This window comes from Perissodus microlepis, chromosome 8 (genome assembly GCF_051167445.1).
Source record: "Perissodus microlepis isolate ML-2025 ecotype Zambia chromosome 8, ASM5116744v1, whole genome shotgun sequence".
In the NCBI taxonomy this organism is placed as follows: Eukaryota; Metazoa; Chordata; class Actinopteri; order Cichliformes; family Cichlidae; genus Perissodus; species Perissodus microlepis.
This window is the reverse complement of record NC_140468.1, coordinates 19,068,979-19,082,606: the sequence shown is the minus strand read 5'-3', so window position 1 is coordinate 19,082,606 and position 13,628 is coordinate 19,068,979. Positions and strand designations below refer to the sequence as shown.

The 13,628-nt window shown below is 44.8% G+C and overlaps 1 protein-coding gene across 5 annotated transcripts in view; it reads right to left on the bottom strand.

Moving 5' to 3' along the window:
* The window catches only part of raraa (retinoic acid receptor, alpha a), a 139,475-nt gene that overhangs the window by 97,682 nt on the left and 28,165 nt on the right, over window positions 1–13,628 (bottom strand). For 2 of the 5 annotated variants that reach the window (XM_084938018.1, XM_084938020.1), the window contains one exon: window positions 4,037–4,158. The exons of 2 other annotated variants lie outside the window; for them this stretch is intronic. The gene's annotated coding sequence lies outside the window, so the exon portion shown is untranslated. The remainder of the gene's footprint in view (window positions 1–4,036; window positions 4,159–13,628) is intronic. One more of the 5 variants, XM_084938019.1, reaches the window with a different exon arrangement.

The window sequence follows — 13,628 nt, the reverse complement described above, 5'->3', positions numbered from 1 at the left end:
CAGCCTAATAATGCAAGGCAGATGAAGCCCGTCAGAGTGACGGTCCAGCTGTAAGTAATTTGGAGGGCCGAAGAAGAAAAAGCAGAGGAGGAAAAAAAAAAAGAAAATATTAGACAGCCATCAGCCCCCTCTTCTCACATCTCTCTGCAGATCTAGATGAATTTGACCTGACAACACAGGAGCAATGCAGACAACACCTCCTGCACCAGCTGCAAACCACAAGGGCACACAAACTCCTTCTACAGCCAAAAGAGGAGGGAGGGAGCAAATGAGCCTGTGAGTGAAATAAATAAAAACATACTGAACGGAGTTAAGCGTGCCTGAGAAAAACTACTGACAGCGTAGAGCGAAATATAGAGAGAGAGAGACAGCAGATGAGGGACAAATCGATTTTGGTAAAGAGGCAGAGCAAGCAATGAGCATGAAAGAGGATAAGAAAGACAAAGAGCCAAGAAGGCATGAATGATGACGGAGGATATGAAGGACAGCTTGAAAGAGAGAAAGTGAAACAGATAAAGAATAAAAGGAGGGGAGGAAAGAGAGGCCTTGATGGAGGGAGACAGAGGGAAAGACGCACCTTGTCAAAAAGATTGAGAGCAGAGGAGAAAATGAACAGGGAGCTAGAAACTGAGAGAGGAATACAAAGAATGAATGAAGATAGAGAGAGTGAGGGAAGATGAGAGGATGCCTTATTTTCTTCCATCTCAATTTGCACAAAACTTTCATTACCACCAATTTGGGCTGGGAGCCGTAGGCTGGACCATTAGGCGAGCCCAGCATCAATCAGCTTAATCTCCCTCCCAGGCCGCTAAATTACAGCGCCCAGTTGCTTATTAAAATTTGTCGCCCGTCTCCCAACACCCGGCACTGCTGGAGATTAGACAGGGGCCCCCAGACAAATCTGTTACAGAGAAGAAGACGGAGAAGAGGAGGGGGAGGAGGAGGAGCTGGAAGGGAAAAAAAGGACCGAGAGAGACGGAAGGAAGCACAGGGACAGTAGAAATGAAAAAAAAAAGGGGGTAAAAAGAGGAATGCACTTGCTGAGACAGAGTGGATCAGAGTGGGAGGACGATTATCCGGTTTGATTTATACACTTCTGTAGATCTGCAGTGCTCTCACTCACACATTTCTACGCACGATCATACATCCCAATAAATCCTATATACACTCGCATGTGCCCACATCCCCCCCAAATGCAGTTTTCCATTCCTGTCAACACCCCCAACACATAAACACACACACACACGCACACACACACACGGAGGTATAGAGAATGCAGGGTTTGCAGTGCCTCCCATTGCACACTCAATCAAACCGGCGGCCAGATAAGATGCATGATGAATGGCGTAATTGAAGGCGGCGGCAGAGTAATGCTGCATCGCTCTGCATTCAGTGGGGGAGGGCGGGTTATTGGTGAGTGTGTGATTAGCCTGTAGGATTTATTGTTATTGCCCAACTTATTAAAAAAAAAAAATACAAAGACTGTCTAACTCGCCTACAGTAGCACACCTCCAGCTACAAAGTATACCGAGCCTACACTTTCGGATGGATGAGGAGACAGCAGCGCTGCATCATATAGAGCCGGGTGGGGTGAGTTCTTTGAAGTCTGTGCATGTTGCAGAAATGCGGCTTGGCTAATCGTATAGGTTGCAAGGCAGAAATCTCGATGTCAAAATCTGGAGGAAAACCACCCACACATTGAAGAAGTGGTGGTAAACTCTCTGCTCCCTTTAAACACTTAAATAAGAGAAAGCAGAGGATACATAAAGCATACAACAAAGTGATAGAACCTGCAGGTCAATGGGTAAAGGAGGGAAATAAAGCAATTCTACTTCACACTGGTAAGCACTCAGCGGAGAAAACACTAATGTATCAAGAGTTAGTGAAGATCCTTGAAAGAAGCAGACCAGAGAGTGTCATTAACACCAGTGCACTGTCTGCCTGCTGACATCATGTGTGCACAGGGGTTTCTTCTTCTTCTCCTTGTTAATACCTATGGCATCTGAAGACACTGAGCTGCTATGATTTACTTTGGTTAGTGACCTAACGTAACTGCCTTAATTATTTCAATTAGTGAAGCTTAGGATGTGACATTTTTAGATACTCCAGCCAATATTAAACCACACAATCTTGGATAAACAGATTCAGATTCAGATGGGTATTAATCAGTAATCATTTTGTTCTAGTTTCCTTTTTGACACTGAAATTTAAACTCTCTAAGATTTAAAGTAGAACAGCAGGAGCAAGTACTGCATGCAACTCTCTATCTTTGGAAACTAACGAATTCCTATAGCTGCAGGTATGAAATAAACTTGGCAGTGAGACTAAAAGCAGCTACCCAAACTAACTCATGCTGTAGCTGTTACTGCTGAGTCATGTTAATCTGTGCTGCCGCAGACTTTTTATTCGCTCAGGTAAATAATTTACTCTTAAGTAGTGTTTTATAGGCAATTTAATCTGTAACGATGGGAAAGTCAACATACATGAAAAGTTACTTTGGAGAGTTCTGTATGTGTACTTCCCCAAAGATGCAGAAAAAGTACACTCAGTTCTAAACTTGTGCATGCCTCTTCATTAATAGGACCATTTCATTCAACCTCAAGAGCTGAATCATACGAGGCTACGATGTAGACTCCATAGCTGAGCCACGCGTGCAGTTAATAACCTTGTGGTCATGTCCCGGTGTTTTATGCAGGGCCAGGCATTATAAAAACAAATAAAACCCTGAGACTTCTTCCCCCTTCAGGGGAAAGATGTTTGCCCCTGAAGTTTCTCTACTTCTTCATACATTCACTCACATTCAATCCGACAGTTTCAGCAATCTGCACCCAGGAATCCTGTTGACATATCTGAGTCCTTATATTAAAGGCTGTGATTACTGTTCTTTATATTAAGGCAGTAATAATATTCGCTCTGATCCATCCAAAACCTGAGGTGAAGAAATATTTGAAAATCTAAATAAAATATCAGCAGATCAAAGCACAGAACATTACATTTCTGATTTAGATTTAGCTAGGCTGTTTAGGTCACCAAGTCTCAAGGGTAACCATGTGCTACAGGTTCAAAACTAGCATGCTTGTCACAGCTTTTCCTTTCTGTAAAAGCTGTGACAGACACGAAGCCGATGCGCCGAGATGCTGTCAGATGAATGAAAAGGAGCGCGCGTCTGAAAGGAGCTTATGAAATCATAAACTGCAGCCCTAAAAATAACTACTCACTTCTGTGAGCAAAAGCTATAGTTTCTTATTATGATGGGAATATGCAGCTCTCATTAATCAAACAAATGGAGAAAAGGGCAAGGTACTATTTTTAAGGGGAAAAAAAAGGCGAGGGGATTCCTGCCTTTTCCCAACTCGACACAAATTGAGACAAAGAGCAGAAACCCCTTTGTACTGCACACTTACAACAGATTAACTAAGAACAAATACACCACTTACATATATTAAGGTTAGCAAAAAATACACAATGCCATGAATGCAATGAAACCGCACATAAAATTTACAATTCAGTCACACACACACACACACACACACACACACACACACACACACACACACACACACACACACACACACACTGCATCTGCTGCACACGAAACCAGTGAAAGTAAAGCAACTACAAACAGTGTGGTTGTACAGAGCGTGTCCACTGTCAACACATACTGACACAGTAACCAGTACAGGGAAAACCACACATGTACATACTGAGCCAGCTGTGGTCTCAGACAAAGCCTATAAATAGAAGGAAAACAAACAGCTGTTTTGTCTGAAAGTTAAATTAGCATATCACCTAGAGTATTCAAAGATATATGGGCTGGCGGTGGCAAAGAGTCCCCGTTCCAAAACACTCTGGCATGTCTGCGCTATTTAAGAGATGAGTGTGAATGTTTGATGTATTGCTGTTGATTCATTTGGCTTCTTTTCGATATATAAAACTTGGTGCATGACATTTACTGCTGTTGCAGGATATGTACATGATTTATCAAATGAGCTCAGTTCAGGATCTACTGCTGTATATATAGCGAGAGTGCTTCTACCTCAGTTGGTTGCCAGAAGCCCTGGGTGTTGCTGTTCAGACTGATTGAGTGGTGTGCTGTTCGGCCAACTGGGCTTCCGGTTGGTGGACTGCCTGCATCGATTGCTCGGACAGGCCCTTCTTCTGGCGCACAGACAGAAAAATTGAAAAACAGAGGAGGAAAGGAGGAGAGTAGCAATGAGGAGAAAAAAAAAGTAAGAAAAGAGAGAGGGGGAGGGATGGTGAGAAGATGAGGGGGAAAAAAAAGAGGAACATTAGCTTAAATGAAAGTTTATTAGGTGTATCAGTCAGTCAAGTCGATGGGGTGGGGGTTTTTGCCTCAGGCTCTCCATCCTTCCTCTCTATCCCCCCCCACCTCCTTCTGCTTGCGTGTGTGTGTTTGCAAAGGAAGGGGTTTCGGGTCGGTGGGGGCAGCCATGACGGGAAAACATTAGGTTGTTGGCGAGTCGCCGGTACACCAGCCAGTAATTGGCTTGGGTAATGGTCATGTCCAGACAAATGGTGTAGGCCCTAACCGTGTTACGAGCAACCAACTGCTCCGCCTGTATTCACAGCATAACTCTGAGCACTGCTCGGATAGCAAATGGCACCAGCGTGCGTATTCGTTTGTGTACAAGACTCACGAAACATGTGATTTACTGGAACAAAACATTATTAACCCCCCCACTACCCCCACCCACACATGCACACACCACTCCCCAACTCAAAACCAGCGTGGCGTGCACGTGTGATTCATGGCTCTCTTGCAGTCTGTGTGGGAAACTGTACCGCGATAAGGAGGAAAAAGATGGCAGCACAAGCACCCGCTCACCTCAAGGGACAAACCGACATCTGCTGTGTCCTCCAAACAAGTGACGGATAGGATATAAGCAGGAAGAAAGAAGGAAAGAAGAGGGGGGTGAAAGAAGGTGGGGAGGGGATGACAAGAGAGAGGGAGTAAGAGGATAAGTTCCATTTTTCATCCGTCCCTCCCTCTGCTCTGCATCACTTCGCCTTCTGTCTGACGGCAAGCTGAGCTGCTAATGTCCATTGTGTCTGGATGGGCTATAAACGTGCGTGTGTGTGTGTCTGTGTGTGTGTCCGTCTGTTGATGTTATTTGAGTGAAAATGAAACATATATGCTCCCACAGAAGCTATCCAAGCTAAATGGCATGCATATATGGATAAAGCTGAGTATGTGCCTGTGTATGTGCCTGTGTATGTGCCTGTGTGTGCCTGTGTGTGTGTGTGTGTGTGCGCGCGCGTGCGCGCATGTGTTATGGAAGCCCTTCAGCCATCCAGCTATCATCTCCTGCCAGACAGGCCCCACCAAGCCGACCCAGCTGGATAATGAGATCCATTATGATTTACGTGCCAAGAGGACAGCCAGACAGAACAAAGACATGTACACACACGCACTCAGATGCATGCACACACACACACACACACACACACACACACACACACAGGGGGAGTTTGGTGTAGTTGTCAGTGTGTGTATGAATGTGGGCTCTCTATCTTATACTGTATGTGCTGATGTGTGCTGCCACTGTTTCATATTTCAGTTTCTTCTCTGTGTGTTAGTTGCCTGAAGGGCATCCTGCAGTGGGTCCTCTTTCAGTCTGCAACTAGAGAACACTTCTTTCTCATTCTCCCTCTCTCTCTCTCTCTCACACACACACACACACACACACACTTTCCTCATCTACCTCTCACCTGAAAAAGCAAACTAAGTTGAAGATAGAAATAGATTAAGGTTGCTGAGTGAACTCTCTCTCTTTTAGTTTCTCACTTTCTCCTTTCTCTCTCTCACACACACACGCACACGCACGCACGCACACACACACACACACACACACACACACACACACACACACACACACCTCCAGAGCCTTGCAGGCACAAAGAAAGCGGTGAATATTGCAACTTTGTGCCAGATCCAACAAGGAGACCAGATATCCTCAGCCTGGTTGATCGGTAACTCTGCAGCACATTAAACCGAGTCAGGGATTTGCTCCGAAACATTTGTGAATGTGTGTCTCCATGCAAGTATGTGCTGGGATTTGTTAGTGGAGAGCTTGGAGAAGCTGTCAAACACATTCTGGAAAAAGGAGTAGACCAGTGCTTCATTTCTCTTTTCTGGAACGAGGGGTGTGCTCAGCTGAGAGGAGGAGGAGGAGGAGGAGGAGGAGGAGATTTCTTCAGGGTAAGCAAGACAGAAAGTGTAAGAGGATATGTTCCAGGTTTAATTTCTTAATCATGACTGACTGTATTCTCGAGGCTGGTGCATTTATGGTTGCATGCCATGAGCTACTTTGTTACACTGACTCTTATATTGGTAAAAAAATTATCAGCTGTCTTCATGCAATCAACTCCTAAATGTACAGACAGTCAATTCAGGCAATGCACATTTATGAAACTGAAAAATCTTTACATTTTTTTTTTTATTTGACCCCCCCCCCTTCCATTGTAAACGCTCTCTCTCTTACCCAGACAGACTGGCCCTGCCTTCTGTGTCTGAACACAGGGTACAGAAAACAATGGTGGGATTCTCTGTTGTTCTTTTCCATGAAGTATTCAAGGGATGCCAGCTCAATTAGAGGCCTAAATGCCAAGATCCAGACTGGGGAGAGATGAGTGGAGATTAAAAGATGAACAGAAAGAGAGGGGCAACGAGGGCAACAGCAGAGGAGGATGAGCGAACAGGCCGTAAAGAAAAAAAATGGAGGAAAAAGGGATGACACTGAGATTTCTTTTAAAAAACAAACACACAAACAGATGTATTAAGAGGAAAAAATGGCTTTGAGGTGGAAAAACATCATAAACGCTGGGAATGTAGAGCTGAAGACTCAGCAGAAGAACAGATAAAAGACAAACATGCATAAACAGTGAGATTAATACCCTCTACAGACACTGGCAGGGCTATCATCACCTCCACAATCTGCTTTGTATATATACACACACACACACAGAGACACAAACACAATCCTCAGTGGTATGCGCTTCCATCATCAAATGTGATCAGAGCTACTGTCCGCAAGCCAACATTCACTCAACTGTGATAACCCCTGTGGGAAGGCGCACAAAAAGCGCACCACACACACACACACACACAGCGACGGTTTCTTACAGGTGAAAACCGAATCTTGGGAAAGGTCCGACATGTCTGGTTAAATTAAAAGGTCAAATAAATTAAATACGCATCAAAAGGAACAAGGCTTCAGATGAATGGTGGAGCAGCCCAGAGGTACAACCCTCTTCATATAGTTTTGGCTGCCATTTCTGTGGGTAATAATAACACAGTAGTCACACAATTTATTGCTGAGAGCTAAGAATATGGTCACATGATTTAAAAACAAAAAAACAAAAAACAGCAACAACAAACGAAAAGTCAGCAAAAACAAGAAACACAGGCAGACTGTTTTAGAACACACCTCCAGGTAAGCCAGATAAACTCAGGGGATGTGATGATAGCTGGCCACAGCAAGAAAATTTTTATTAAACCTTGTAAGGTCTAAGTCATCACTGATGATCATAAACAACCCAACAACACAAGGAAAATTTGTGATCATCTATCTGAGGCTAGCTTAAATAGAAGAAGGCTATTCTGAAGGCTTATTTGTTATAGTGATGCGCTGTGACAAAGTCCAATGAATGCCATTGGTTGTAGCTGTAGCATGGGTGGGCCATGCGACAGCTAAATCTTGCCATGGAAAGATTATCGCCATTCTCTGTGGATTTCCAGACATTTTTGAGGTTGCAATAAAATTCCCATCAGTGCAGAAAAAAAGCGTTAATCTTCCGTATGGTTAGCCACTTGTGCAACTATTCTGACTTCTAAGTTGGTATGCGTGTAGTCTGTGTGGGAGCTGAACCCACAACCCCATTGTTGTGGCATGTCCCACGCTCCAACAGAGTCGACAATCGGTACCAAGATCAAAACGTGAAACACATGCTGCCACCAAAATAATTTCCTCTAATTGCGCACCAACAAAACAACATTGTGTCTCAGATCTCGCTCTGACAAAAACCTAATGTCAATATTTCTCCAGCAAACCAAACTCAGGCGAGATCCCCCCCCCCCCCTTCCTGCATCTCAATCCGCCTTAACAAAACAGCTCTTCGCTCACAGCAGTGCCAAGCCTAATCGCATTCCCTCAGCACCAGGTGGTTCTCATTGACTGAGGCCCAGCTCCTCCACTCTGCAGGATGCTCCGCCAGAGGAAATTGGCTCGTCTACGAGCATTTATTGCTGGTGAGCTCGATCGAACGGAGTTGTGCGGGCCCTCCAATGCTGTCGCTGGACTTCGGCCTCTTTGAGGAGCCTACTTCACCGAAACAGCTGTTCAGCACACGCTGCCCTATCCAAAGACACAATTAGAAACACCCTTTTCCTATTACTCCCTGCCATTAACCGCCATTGAGTGGAATTAGTGGCAGTCTATGGAATAAGTGGATTCTAATTCATGCCCCTCTTTACATGGGCCACGGCTGCTACCGTGGCTTCCTCTGCTAATGAAGAGGATAAAAGAGAAGTCTTAATCAAACTGAGCATCTCATCTGTGGTAATAAAGAGCACAAAAGAGGCCTTGGAGTGGCTCACTAGTGGTGCTTGTGTACACATAATCATGTGCGTATGGAAGGAAAAGGGACTTTATATACATCCCTTAGAATATACTGAATTCAGCGTTCTGTGTGGTGATAGTTAAGCAAAACAAAGCAAAATAATAAACACATAAACGAGGGAATGCATGAAATAATGTTTCTCTTGGTCTTGTTTTCTAATTGCTTAGCCTTGCCCTACAGGGATCAATGACCCACAATGGGCCAATGCTTCTCCGCTGCCTTTTATCCCTCCCAGGCTCCCTCTTGTCTTGGACCAAAGTGCTAACCAGCAGGGTCTGATTAGATTTAAATGTCAAGAGAGATAGGACAATACAGTTATCTTCCCAAATTATGGCCCATTAAAGGGCCTATGCAGTGTGCCTCCCTCCTCTACTAACTAATCACCAACCAGATTCATCATCTTGCAGACTGGGGCATAATTTGGGGGGCTGCGGTTTCCCCTGCTTCTCCCTTTCTGTGTGTGTGTATCGCACCATGTGCAAGGGCATGCAGGAGTCTCTGTAATGCATGATCAGTGTGTGTGCACGCTGTATGTGTGTTGCTCCAGAGGGAGCAGGTTCGGCGCCCCAGGCCAGTGCCCCATTAAAGGAAAGAAAGACAGAAGCAGTGTGTATAAGGGAGAGACACAGAGGAGAGGAGGAGAAGGAGGAGAGCACCTCCTCATTTAGACAGCAGGAGTGGCAGGCTGTGTTCCACCTGCAGCCAACAGACAGACAGAGGGAAGAAGACTGGGATGCCTCCCATCTGCCTCCTTATAATTCACCTGCTGTCCTCAGGGTGTCATAAGAAGCCGGGTGCCAAAAATGGAGTCTCCCTTCTAAGCCCTGTTATTAATTTTACACTTTTCCCTCTTATGCCATGTTCCTTCACATACTTTCCTTGTCCTTAATATTCATCTTTCTTCTTCACTCTGCTTGTTCCTCCATAAGGAACCCCATCACTGATCTACCATACATTGCAGCTTTCATCCTACCATCACAGAGGTGGAGATGATAGCGGTGGTGGTTGGAAGTCCTATGGGAGAAGGAAGAAAGTGGAAATGCAGGGCTCATATCTCAAGGTGGTTTCCTCCATATTCTCGCCTCTTTTCACCTCCTTCCGCATTTCCATTACATGCCTTGCCCATCTTTCAGTATGCAGCCTCTATTCATCTTCTCCACGTGGGATCCTCTCTCCGCCTGTGGCCCCTTCTTTCTTTCATAAGAGCTTTTGTCTGTCCTTTAATATCTCCTTCCTCTCCATCTCCCTTTTGTCTATCATGACGCACTCATACAAGGCTCTATCTTCAAACTTCTGCTGGCAATTTATGCACAGGAGCCTGGCTGCTGTGCATTAGGGCCTATGACATAAGGCAACACATTATGGATTGCACTATAAATAGCTACTGTGTGTCCTGTAAAAGCTTTTCATTACATGGAGACATTGAACAATCAATATAAGCCCTCTACTGAATCTAATTACCAAAAATGACAACAGCTAGAAAATATATACTTATTTTCAAGATGATCGGTGAAGGAGAACAATGTTTCCACCAAAGAGCCTTCAAGAGGCCTCTTAGTCAAGTAACAGGCCCATTAAAAGCTCAAGGCAATACGGAGATGAATGTGGGAAAGATAAGAACTTCTTTTCTTTTTTTTTTAATGGAAGACTAAATGATGAGCAGCAGCTGCAAAGTGGTTTTAAAAATGTACTTTCTCAGTAATGTGCATCCACAAAGGTACACCATTCAGTTCTGGTTTAGTTTATACCCCCACAAATCTATATATGATTCATCTATTATGTTGCTACCGGAGCCCAGACGAAGCTCCATGGGTGCCAGTGGTCTGAGCCAAGCACACAGCAGACCTTCCTATGAGGTGCAGCTGTAGGTAGAGTGCAGAGAAAGCCAAGAAAGAAAAGAGGAGTGAATAGGAAGGAAGGAAGGAGAAAGAGAGAGAATGGGAGGAGCCCCGGGTGTCATTTCTCTCTCTGTCAGCTCCCAGCTCTCCCGTCCTCCCTCCCTCCACCATCACCCCCTGAGATGTGGATGCTTCGCGGGGACAATTACCGACTGACACTTCATCATGGGCCGCGTGACAGCCGCTGACGGCCCTCGTCCAAACAAATGATGCTGAGGTCGAGGTTGCAGGCCTGCCTCCGAGTCTGCCTGCCTGTAGCCCTGCTGTATGGCCCTGCACTGCATTAGCAAGCACCCCCCCCCTCCCCCTCCCGTGCACCCACACACACACAGGGAAAAAAAGCTACATTAAAAGAGACTCCTCTAAACCAACCACCTTCTTCCTTTAAGAAAAACACATTTATCAGCAGCGGGGGATGGTGTGTGAGGGGTGGGGTGGAGGGGGTTTCAATAGAAGGATGGAGGGAGGGTGGGGGCGCTACAGTACTGTCAAACCCCATTCCCCTTAGGTAAAGAGAGAGCTCTTCATCTTTGTGAGGCAACTAGGACTCACACGTACTCACACACACACACGCACACACACACACACACACGCACACACACACACAAATACTCCCCAACCTGCCACATACGGCTTATCAGATAATGGGGTTGAAAATCAACTTAAAAAGCCAACAAGGCAAAAAGGCAAGCAATCACCACAGTGACACTAGCGTGCATCAATTAACCCTGTGTCTTTGTGGAGCACAGATAACACCGCCCTCCCTTCACGAGCTAAACTCACAATCAAATCGCTCCCTTGACTCGGGGTTGAGTGCAGCTAAGTTTAGATTCATGAAGTAGGTCATTTGCTAATAGTTAAAAAAAAAAAAAAAAGGGGGGGGGGGCAGTGTATAGTTTTAAGAGAAAAAAAGAGAAAAAGGAAAGAAGGCATGTGGTGGACCTGCTGCTAGCAGTCCCTTAGCTGTGAGTGTGAACCTGCAGATTAATAAATGCTGCCTGTGATCTCGGCCCAGGGAGGCAGATGAACAACAATCGAGAAAGACATCAAACGCTTGACTAACACTGAAACAACACTTGACAAAAGAAAAAAAGAAAAAACAGAAAGCCCGCCGGTCTCTGAAAACATTCACCCGACTAGATGTAGGATGGAGAGGAGGAGAGAGAAACTGAGACGCAGAAGAAAGAGCATAAACAATGAAACATTTATCAAAGCGAGCAGCGGAGCATCTTCTGCACGGCAGGGGCAGCCTGCTAATGCAGGTGGCTTTGCTGTTTTTGGTATCCTGAGATGACTTTGGCAGGAGGTGGTGAGCAGTTATGCCTCAGGTTTGACAAAAACCTTAAAAAACAACCCTCTTTTTTTTCTAAATTTTGCACTATACTTTGTGCATGTCCTCTGGTCTCCTGAAGGAAAGCACATTTTTGCTCTTTGTGGCTTTCTCTTTGTTTATTATCAAATTCTTTTCATTCATGCTCCAAATGTTTTCCGTGTTGGTCACTGCTCTTTATAAATGTGCTTGGCATCGCTTGCATCTTCAAACTCCTGCACAAGATAAATAAAAGACAAGGCAATGGAGGGGGAAAAAAAATCCAGACCTATTTGTCATGTTGGAAAGGCCCTTGAGAACACTTTCAATCTTTCCATCAATAGTCGGCGTGTAGGCCTGTATGTGCCATCATTAAAAAGTAGATGCTTCACTGTTTATTTATCATACGGACGCATGGCTGACAGCTTCCTGTAAACAAGTCATATGTTTATATGTGTGCACGAGTGTGTACGTACAGTCACTGTAGCTTTCTCTCTGTCCTTTATCTGCAAAAAATGGATGGCTGCTGCTCACTAATGTAGGGGGGGGGGGGGTGGGGGTGGGGGGGGGGGGTGGAGTTGGCCAGAGTGCTTTCTGATAATGACTGCTACAGAGCTCATCACTGTGTACCAGGGGAAAATGCTATTTCCTCACTGACCGGTGGTTAAAGAACTCAAATCACTTCAGTGGGAACAAATGAGGTGGTGTTTGATGCTTAACAGCCTCAGAGATAAACGTACAAATGGCGAATGAATCATTCGCCTGATGTGACAGAACTGTCGATGGATCGCTCAGGTAGTGAGAAATAAGGAATGGCTTTTTCCCTTTAATGCTTTGGACACTTTTGCCACTTGCTGGCCTTGCTTTTTAGCAGGTGTGGCAAGCATCAACTGAACATTACGCGCAGCATAAAGAAGCTACCATATGTCTCAGGAACATCACTACTTTAGACTACCGTGTTTAATGGTTAAAAGCTGAAAACGAACATGTAAACTGCATATTTTTTAAAGCAAAAAGAAAGTGTTGTTCATCGACTCTGTCCATCATCAACTGAAGTCACTCCATTCTTAGAAAAGGTCAAACTAAACAGCTCTTGGATAAAAAAAACAGGATGTTGTCAGGCTGTCAGTCAACACTTCAAACATGTAGAAAGAAATTATATCCGGGTGATTATCAAAAGCAATGTAATAAAAATATCCCCTGTTGCTAGGCATCAATCCTTTAATACAAAGAAATGTGCAAAGTGTGTATTTAAATATAGCCACAGAAAAGGAAATGGTTACAATGAGACATTTTGAGGATTCTTCAGCAGGTGAGCGTCTTTGCATGCTTGTGTGTATCTAGGCTGACGGGCCAACAGAGAAAGACAAATGGCTACAGCAGGGGGCCGTGCTTGACATTTAGGTTTCATGTGGTAATGGACGTTGACCTGCTGGGGTCAGGCCTGCCAGCAAGGCAGCACAGAGGCCCATTCCTGCATCCCTGTAACTAGATACTAGCAAAACAGTGGTGGACACACACACACACACACACACACACACACACACACACACACACACACAATCATTCACTCAGTAGAGGAAGAGGACATCCCAGAAGGTTGGACCACATAGGTGGGATGTCATTAGACAGAAGAGACAGATGTGTTTGGTATGTGGTTTTACGTCTCAGGAGCAGCATGTGCCGACCAAATAGAAAGGTGACGTGTAGGTGTGTGTGTGTGTGCATATTTATTTTGTATACATTTCCTATTTTCTATATCTGTATAATGTACGTCTGTT